General features: G+C 42.9%; 1 pseudogene; it reads right to left on the bottom strand.

Moving 5' to 3' along the window:
• Nucleotides 1–9,574: 9,574 nt before the first annotated feature.
• Nucleotides 9,575–9,692, bottom strand: LOC124712889 (annotated as a pseudogene).
• Nucleotides 9,693–10,194: the final 502 nt, after the last annotated feature.

Below are 10,194 nucleotides of genomic sequence, written 5' to 3'. Positions count from 1 at the left end.
AGTTTCCAAGTATATGTAACATTGGTTTAAGTACAAAAACCTTTTAGTGTTAAAATTTGTTCCTCATGGTCTGAAAGGGCATTCACCCTTTTACTAACAGAATGCCCATCTAGTAATGAAGAATGAATAAAAATATTGTCTATGGCTCTGCTACTGTTCCCCTACACTCTGGTTGAAAAAAAAAACACAATCCACATCAGATCACACGAATTTAGATCTTCTAACATCATTTTTCTTGCACAGTAACTTATAAAATTAATATTGAAGTCAACACATATAACTGACTTTTGGTGCTTCCTATAAAGTGAACCAAGAACCCTCTCTAGCTTGAGCAGAAATGCTCTGAATTCATAGGGGACCTATAAGCAACGACAATTAGACGTTTAGTTTCACTAAATTCATCTGCCCCCGCACAACATTCAAATACCTGTTCAGTGCAATGCCGTGATACGTCTAGGACTCAAATGGAATACTGTTCTTTACGTACATGGCCACTCCCCCACTCCGCGAAGAACTTCTTGGAAAACAGCCAGCTAACCTGTATCCTGGTAAAGGAAGCCTCTGAATTGTCAAATTATTTAAGTGGTGCTCTGATGTACCGATAATGTTAGAGTCAACGTCTATAAGCAGTTCACTAACTTTATCTCTAATACCTCTTATATTTTGATGAAATATGCTAATTCCTTCACTTCTTGGATGCCTGACCTCCTCTGAAGGTGATTCCTTTGTTAGAGGGGCTTCCTTTAAGCAGGGATACCTATCAGCTGACTTCAGTCTAAAACAGGTGCAGCTCTAACACCAACTACTACAGGAATTTAATAAAGCTAATATTAACAGATGTAGCTTAATGGTGTGTTTTAATCAGTTTTGATCAACTCAGGCTTTTCTTCGAATAATATGCTCGTTGTGGAAGTGCTCCTGTAAGCAAGACGTTCTGTTTATTGTTGATAACAAGTGTTTTTTATTCGTTTGCATGTTCTTGCGGAAACCGCAGTCTGCTTTAAACGTGTGTATATGTAACTTGATGTTCTTCTCATAACACGATTCTGCATTGTATGTACTAAGCTTAACTAGTGAGCAAATACACTACTGGCCATTAAAATTGCTACACCAAGAAGAAATGCAGATGATAAACGGGTATTCATTGAACAAATATGTTACACTAGAACTGACACGTGATTACATTTTCACGCAATTTGGGTGCATAGATCCGGAGTCAAACAGAGCTTGGATGGCGTGTACAGGTACAGCTGCCCATGCAGCTTCAACACGATACCACAGTTCATCAAGAGTAGTGACTGGCGCATTGTGACGAGCCAGTTGCTCGGCCACCATTGACCAGACGTTTTCAGTTGGTGAGAGATGTGAAGAATGTGCTGGGCAGGGCAGCAGTCGAACATTTTCTGTATCCAGAAAGGCCCGTACAGGACCTGCAACATGCGGTCATGCATTATCCTGCTGAAATGTAGGGTTTCGCAGGGATCGAATGAACGGTAAAGCCACGGGTCGTAACACATCTGAAATGTAACGTCCACTGTTCGAAGTGCCGTCAATGCGAACGAGAAGTGACCGAGACGGTAACCAATGGCACCCCATACCATCACACCGGGTGATGCGCCAGTATGGCGATGACGAATACACGCTTCCAATGTGCGTTCACCGCGATGTCGGCAAACGCAGATGCGACCATCATGATGCTGTAAACAGAACCTGGATTCATCCGAAAAAACGACGTTTTGCCATCCGTGCACCCAGGTTCGTCGTCGAGTACACCATCGCAGGCGCTCCTGTCTGTGATGCAGCGTCAAAGGTAACCGCAGCCACGGTCTCCGAGCTAATAGTCCATGCTACTGCAAACGTCGTCGAACTGTTCGTGCAGATGATTGTTGTCTTGCAAACGTCACCATCTGTTGACTCAGGGATCGAGACGTGGCTACACGATCCGTTACAGCCATGCGGGTAAGATGCCTGTCATCTCGACTGCTAGTGATACGAGGCCGTTGGGATCCAGCACGGCGTTCCGTATTACCCTCCTGAGCCCACCGATTCCAAATTCTGCTAACAGTCATTGGATCTCGACCAACGCGAACAGCAATGTCGCGATACGATAAACCGCAATCGCGATATGCTACAATCCGACCTTTATCAAAGTCGGAAACGTGATGGTACGCATTTCTCCTCCTTACACGAGGCATCACAACAACGTTTCACCAGGCAACGCCGGTCAACTGCTGTTTGTGTGTGAGAAATCGGTTGAAAATTTCCTTATGTCAGCACGTTGTAGGTGTCGCGACCGGCGCCAACCTTGTGTGAATGCTCTGAAAAGCTAATCATTTGCATATCACAGCATCTTCTTCCTGTCGGTTAAATTTCGCGTCTGTAGCACGTCGTTCTCGTGGTGTAGCAATTTTAATGGCCAGTAGTGTATTTACTCAGCTACAGATATTGTTTAGACCGCTTCGTAAGCCTTACACCGTCCATCTTACCGCGCCAAACGGCCGGGTTCAGTAAAAGATGCGTCTTTGCCCGTCTGGTAATGAAAGACTCTGCGGCGTGTATTGCGAGGCGGGCCTCACTTACTTAGAAGAGCTACAGCGGCAATCCGCCTGCCAGGTGGCAGCTGGCGAGCACCTCCCCCACCCACTGGCCAGGAGCGCCGCGGCCCCCACCCGTAGTACCCGCCCCACAGGCGCAACAACACACTACAGCTCGAGACCTGGATGCGTGAGGGGTGGCGACTAGTATTCGTGAGAAATTCCCGAATTTTCTCTTGGTTTCCTTAAATCACTGCGAATGGACAGCCAGATTCTCGCCCTCAGCCCTTCACAAGGTCCACAAAGACGAATCACATTGCAAAAAACATTTCAACAGTGTCTACTGAGGACTTCATGTCTCAGAGGAGTGGTTATTAAAAGTATGTTAAACTCAGAAGGGAGTGACACAGTGGTGTAGCCTACGTCTCTTGTCATACAGTCTGTACACAGACCAAGCAGTAATGGGTTGTTGTTGTTGTGGTCTTCACTCCTGAGACTGGTTGATGCAGCTCTCCATGCTACTCTATCCTGTGCAAGCTTCTTCATCTCCCAGTACCTATTGCAGCCTACATCCTTCTGAATCTGCTTAGTGTATTCATCCCTTGGTCTTCCTCTACGACTTTTACCCTTCACGCTGCCCTCCAATACTAAATTGGTGATCCCTCGATGTCTCAGAACATGTCCTACCAACCGATCCCTTCTTCTAGTCAAGTTGTGCCACAAGCTCCTCTTCTCCCCAGTTCTATTCAGTACCTCTTCATTACTTATGTGATCTACCCGTCTAATCTTCAGCATTCTTCTGTAGCACCACATTTCGAAAGCATCTATTCTCTTCTTGTCCAAACTATTTATTGTCCACGTTTCACTTCCATACATGGCTATACACCAAACAAATACTTTCAGAAACGACTTCCTGACACTTAAATGTATACTCGATGTTAACAAATTTTTCTTCTTCAGAAACGCTTTCCTTGCCATTGCCAGTCTACATTTTATATCCTCTCTACTTCGACCATTATCAGTTATTTTGCTCCCCAAATAGCAAAACTCCTTTACTACTTTAAGTGTCTCATTTCCTAATCTAATTCTCTCAGCATCAACCGACTTAATTCGACTACATTCCATTATCCTTGATTTGCTTTCGTTGATGTTCATCTTATATCCTCCTTTCAAGACACTGTCCATTCCGTTCAACTGCTCTTCCAAGTCCTTTGCTGTCTCTGACAGAATTACAATGTCATCGGCGAACCTCAAAGTTTTTATTTCTTCTCCATGGATTTTAATACCTACTCCGAACCTTTCTTTTGTTTCCTTTATTGTTTGCTCAATATACAGATTGAATAACATCGGGGAGAGGCTGCAACCCTGTCTCACTCCTTTCCCAACCACTGCTTCCCTTTCATATCCCTCGACTCTTATAACTGCCATCTGGTTTCTGTACAAATTGTAAATAGCCTTTCGCTCCCTGTATTTTACCCCTGTCACCTTCAGAATTTGAAAGAGAGTATTCCAGTCAACATTGTCAAAAGCTTTCTCTAAGTCTACAAATGCTAGAAACGTAGGTTTGCCTTTCCTTAATCTTTCTTCTAAGATAAGTCGTACGGTCAGTATTGCCTCACGTGTTCCAACATTTCTACGGAATCCAAACTGATCTTCCCCGAGGTCGGCTTCTACCAGTTTTTGCATTCGTCTATAAAGAATTCGCGTTAGTATTTTGCAGCTGTGACCTATTAAACAGATAGTTCGGTAATTTTCACATCTGTCAACCCTGCTTTCTTTGCAATTGGAATTATTATATTCTTCTTGAAGTCTGAGGTTATTTCACCTGTCTCATACATCTTGCTCACCAGATGGTAGAGTTTTGTCAGGACTGGCTCTCCCAAGGCCATCAGTAGTTCTAATGAATGTTGTCTACTCCCGGGGCCTTGTTTCGACTCAGGTCTTTCAGTGCTCCGCAAACTCTTCACGCAGTATCATATCTCCCATTTCATCTTCATCTACATCCTCTTCCATTTCCATAATACTGTCCTCAAGTACATCGCCCTTGTATAGACCCTCTATATACTCCTTCCACGTTTCTGCTTTTCCTTCTTTGCGTAGAACTGGGTTTCCATCAAAGCTCTTGATATTCATGCAAGTGGTTCTCCTTTCTCCGAAGGTCTCTTTAATTTTCCTGTAGGCAGTATCTATCTTACCCCTAGTGAGATAAGCCTCTACATCCTTACATTTGTCCTCTAGCCATCCCTGCTTAGCCATTTTGCACTTCCTGTCGATCTCATTTTTAAGACGTTTGTATTCCCTTTTGCCTGCTTCATTCACTGCATGTTTATATTTTCTCCTTTCATCAATTAAATTCAATATTTCTTCTGTTACCCAAGGGCTTCTACTAGCCTTCGTCTTTTTACCTATTTGATCCTCTGCAGCCTTCACTATTTCATCCCTCAAAGCTACCCATTGTTCTTCTACTGTATTTCTTTCCCACATTGCTGCCAATTGTTCCCTTATGCTCTCCCTGAAACTCTGTACAACCTCTGGTTCTTTCAGTTTATCCAGGTCCCATCTCCTTAAAGTCTCACCTTTTTGCAGTTTCTTCAGTTTTAATCTACAGTTCATAACCAATAGATTGTGGTCAGAGTCCACATCTGCCCCTGGAAATGTCTTACAATTTAAAACCTGGTTCCTAAATCTCTGTCTTACCATTATATAATCTATATGATACCTTTTAGTATCTCCAGGGTTCTTCCATGTATACAACCTTCTTTCATGATTCTTAAACCAAGTGTTAGCTATGATTAAGTTATGCTCTGCGCAAAATTCTACCAGGCGGCTTCCTCTTTCATTTCTTAGCCTCAATCCATATTCACCTACTATGTTTCGTTCCCTCCTTTTTCCTACTCTTGAATTCCAGTCACCCATGACTATTAAATTTTCGTCTCCCTTCACTATCTGAATAATTTCTTTTATCTCATCATACATTTCATCAATTTCTTCGTCATATGCAGAGCTAGTTGGCATATAAACTTGTACTATAGTAGTAGGCGTGGGATTCGTGTCTGTCTTAGCCACAACAATGCGTTCACTATGCTGTTTGTAGTAGCTTACCCGTACTCCTATTTTTTTATTCATTATTAAACCTACTGCTGCATTACCCCTATTTGATTTTGCATTTATAACCCTGTATTCACCTGACCAAAAGTCTTGTTCCTCCTATCACCGAACTTCACTAATTCCCACCATATCTAACTTTAACCTATCAATTTCCCTTTTTAAATTTTCTAACCTACCTGCCCGATTAAGGGATCTGACATTCCACGCTCCGATCCGTAGAACGCCAGTTTTCTTTCTCCTGATAACAACGTCCTCTTGAGTAGTCCCCGCCCGCAGACCCGAATGGTTGACTATTTTACCTCCGGAATATTTTACCCAAGAGGACGCCATAATCATTTAATCATACAGTAAAGCTGCATGCCCTCGGGAAAAATTACGGCTGTAGTTCCCCCTTGCTTTCAGCCGTTCGCAGTACCAGAACAGCAAGGCCATTTTGGTTAGTGTTACAAGCCCAGATCAGTCAATCATTCAGACTGTTGCCCCTGCAACTACTGAAAAGGCTGCTGCCCCTCTTCAGGAACCACACGTTTGTCTGGCCTCTCAACAGACACCCCTCTGTTGTGGTTGCACCTACGGTACGGCTATCTGTATCGTTGAGGCACGCAAGCCTCCCCACCAACAGCAAGGTCCATGGTTAATGGGGGGAGGCAGTAATGGGTACCGAGGAGAAATGTGGGAAGAAATCGAACTTTAGGGAGAAGAAATAAATATGTTGCGGTTTGCCGGAGATATTGCAATTCTGAATGGGATAGCAAAGGGCTCGGAAGATTGGCTGTATGGAGCTGATAGTGCACTGGAGAAATGTTATTAGATGAACATCGATAAATCTTATGGTGTCGGGAGCATTAGATTAGGAAATGAGACGCTAAAAGCACCAGAAGAGTACTGCCTTTTGAGCAAGCCCGGATCTAGGCGGGGGCAAACCGGAGTATCTGCCCCGCCCGGCAATTGCAGGGGGCATCAAATACATATTCTTGAAGAAAAAAAACCTTTTTTCACAAAGCGCCTAGCATCCAACGCACGTTGGTCTATCGATTATTCATATGATTTCGAAACGCATCCATGTTGGCTTTTATATATTTTTGAACACATTCTAAGTTGATTTCTGAACAAATCATAAATTCTAGAATGAAATTTTCACTCTACAGCGGAGTGTGCGCTGAAATGAAACTTCCTGGCAGATTAAAACTGTGTGCCGGACCGAGACTCGAACTCGGGACCTTTGCCTTTCGCGGGCAAGTGCTCTACCGACTGAGCTACCCAAGCACGACTCACGGCCCGTCCTCACAGCTTTACTTCTGCCAGTACCTCGTCTCCTACCTTCCAAACTTTACAGAAGCTCTCCTGCGAACCTTGCAGAACTAGCACTCCTGAAAGAAAGGATATTGCGGAGACATGGCTTAGTCACAGCCTGGGGGATGCTTCTAGAATGAAATTTTCTTCTGACACGCCGTCCGGCCTCGTATGTGGATTTTAGGCGGTGCTCCACGCTGGTTCAAGCTCATCAGTGACTCATGAAATACTATACACGAACAGTTCAAACACGATAACACAGAGAGATGGAGCACACGACGTCCAGCGCTTCGGTTAACTGAGGACTGTGGCGACAGGCAGTTTAAATAAAAATAAAGTTGTCAAATCAAGAAAACAGTGGATCTTATGCGGAGGGGTGTGTGCAGCGTTATGTATCAGTGAAATGTGGACGATGCGAAGGGCAAACAACAAAACGAAAAGCTAAAGCCCTTGAAATGTGGTTTCTGTCAGGGAAAATAGAAAATTTGATGAGTGGTTGCTGAAGAGCTACTGAAGTGAATCGTGTAGAGAAGACCTCCGTGGCACAAGCAGACTACAAGAAAGGGTAGATACATAGGACACGCTATCAGGCATTACGCAATAGTTCATTCTGTGATGGACAGAAGTGGACTACGCTGACAAATTTGGAAATTTACGCATTTAATAAAATATTCTTTGGAGAGAAGCATGCAAAAAAGAGGTCCTGACGGAAATGAAGGTGCGTCGGCAAGTCGTGGGCACTGATGGGAACAAACTAATAAAAACGATCGATTCAGTCGGTTGTTGGAAAACTATCCCCTCATTCCCTTGTATGTTTTCTTATCGGTTGAATTACACAGGCCAACTAAACTTCACAAAAATTAAAAAAACCTTTTTTTTTTACTTTGATAGCTGATCTTTATAGATTTTTATGAGCTGAATCCAAATCTAGCTTTAGTTTTTCGTGTCACCCATAGTGTTCGAGCAATATGCTTTTTCTTATATAGTATAAGAATCCTATGCTATATGGTAAACGCGGAAATTAATGAAACACTTTGCTACAACATAAGCATGGTGTGTATTTACAGTAAGCTGCTTAAAACAATGATACGTGATAATAGAGATTTCACTTGTCAACTGGAATTGATTTGTTATTTTCTTTCTCTCTCTCTCTTTCTTTTTTTTTAAAAAAAAGCTTCTGGCATAGCTTTTTCTGCGATGGGTCGCTTGCTGAACTTCTCTGTGAAGTGACCAACATTAGTCCCCCATCATGTTGGTGTTCCAGGGGCCTTGGTAGCATTTTTCCATCACTAGTTTTGGATGAATCAATAAACTGCCCTCAGTCTTCCTTTATGTATTCAATATCAAACTCAATCACCTGACTGGGAATGTGTGAGCAGTACACTGAATTACATTCTTGTTTAAAAAAAAAAAAACTTGGAAAATTGTTGCTCTCTCTTTCTATACATGTATTTGCTGGTTCCAACTGCCAATAAGTTCTTTTCTTTTGATCGAGAGCCAAGCAATTCAGCATTTTCTTTCGTTAAACCTAGATCCCTAACCAAATCGTTAAGCTCGATTTGAGTAAACAATCCGTGCCTTAGACTTTCTGTATTACAGTGGAGTTCATCATCATCTGGTTCATCTAAATCAGATTGTACATCAGAAAATACTTCTGTTGGAATAGAATTTAAATCATCTGGTGGTTCAGGAACCGGCAAATCTTAACCATGCCCTACTGGTCGGATGGTGGATGGAAGGTTAGGGTAGCTTATTACCTTCTAGTTTTTCGAATTATGACCAGTAACATCAACACTGCAAAAGTAGCAACCATCATAATGATTTCTTGGCTCCCTCCATATCACAGGAACGAAATCTAAAGGCTTTTTTCTCCTTTTTGGACCATTTTCTCAGATCAACAAACACCTAACATACTTTACGCGACGCTCAATATTTATCTTGATCACCAAGTTTAGATCCAAAGTATGATAGATAAACCTTTCTCACAAAGTCTATAATGTTTTTTGGTGCTGGCCGAAGTGGCCGTGCGGTTATAGGCGCTGCAGTCTGGAACCGCGAGACCGCTACGGTCGCAGTTTCGAATCCTGCCTCGGGCATGGATGTGTGTGATGTCCTTAGGTTAGTTAGGTTTAACTAGTTCTAAGTTCTAGGGGACTAATGATCTCAGCAGTTGAGTCCCATAGTGCTCAGAGCCATTTGAACCATTTTTTTTTTGTTTTTTGGTGTTTTTAATCATTTATTCACCACAAATATAACAAAAACTGTCAGCAGAGTTTTTAGAACCAATGTTATACACTGTACTGAGCACATGTACAGGAATCGGAAAAGTCAGGTTAGGTTGACAGCAAACAAAAATGGAACCGATCTTTTTTTGCCAGCAAATTTTTTTCAGCAGTGCAACCAACGTCATCTACATTCATTACACATCCTTTTTAAATTATTTCAACTATGTAAAAGCTGTTAAATTCTTAGCCGCCGTGTCATTCTCAGCCCATAGGCGTCACTGGATGGGGATAAGGAGGGGCATGTGGTCAGCACACCACTCTCCCGGCCGTATGTCAGTTTCTGAGACCGGAGCCGCTACGTCTCAATCAAGTAGCTCCTGAGTTTGGCTCACAAGGGCTGAGTGCACCCCGCTTTGCCGACAGAGCTCGGCAGACCGGATGGTCACCCATCCAAGTACTAGCCCAGCCCGACAGCGCGTAACTTCGGTGATCTAACGGGAACCGGTGTTACCACTGCGGCAAGGCCGTTGGCGCAATTTTGCATACTGACTCAGTTATTCATTGTTTGTGTAAAGTCCGCAGGCTTTCTGTCGGTGCCGCCGGCCTCTCTGAAAGTCGTTTTCAAACGGTTTCCGCGCACAGGTCTAAGTCGAATCCTGGGCTTGTTCACCACCCAAAGAATATTAACAAATGGTTACTAATATTTTTCACCAAAAAGTATTTACAGGAAGTGGCAAAATATCCTTTAAAAACGATTGATTAAGTCATCGAATAATTAAAAGACACTGTATCCTATGTACTTCCTGGTCAATCGCCGTAACATTAACCAAAAGAGAATTATCGGTGATGGGTTCAAAACGGCGGGAAGAGAGGGACAGAGCTTCAATAAATTGTTACAATGTAGCATTAACTATCCAAAATTGATATTTATTCCCAAAGGACAAAAAATTCCTATTCGAGTAATTACGGCTCAAACGGCTCTGAGCACCATGGGACTTAACATCTGAGGTCATCAGTCCCCTAGAACTTAGAAC

Source organism: Schistocerca piceifrons, chromosome 8, assembly GCF_021461385.2.
Source record: "Schistocerca piceifrons isolate TAMUIC-IGC-003096 chromosome 8, iqSchPice1.1, whole genome shotgun sequence".
Lineage (NCBI taxonomy): Eukaryota > Metazoa > Arthropoda > Insecta > Orthoptera > Acrididae > Schistocerca > Schistocerca piceifrons.
This window is presented reverse-complemented; position numbering and strand designations above follow the sequence as displayed.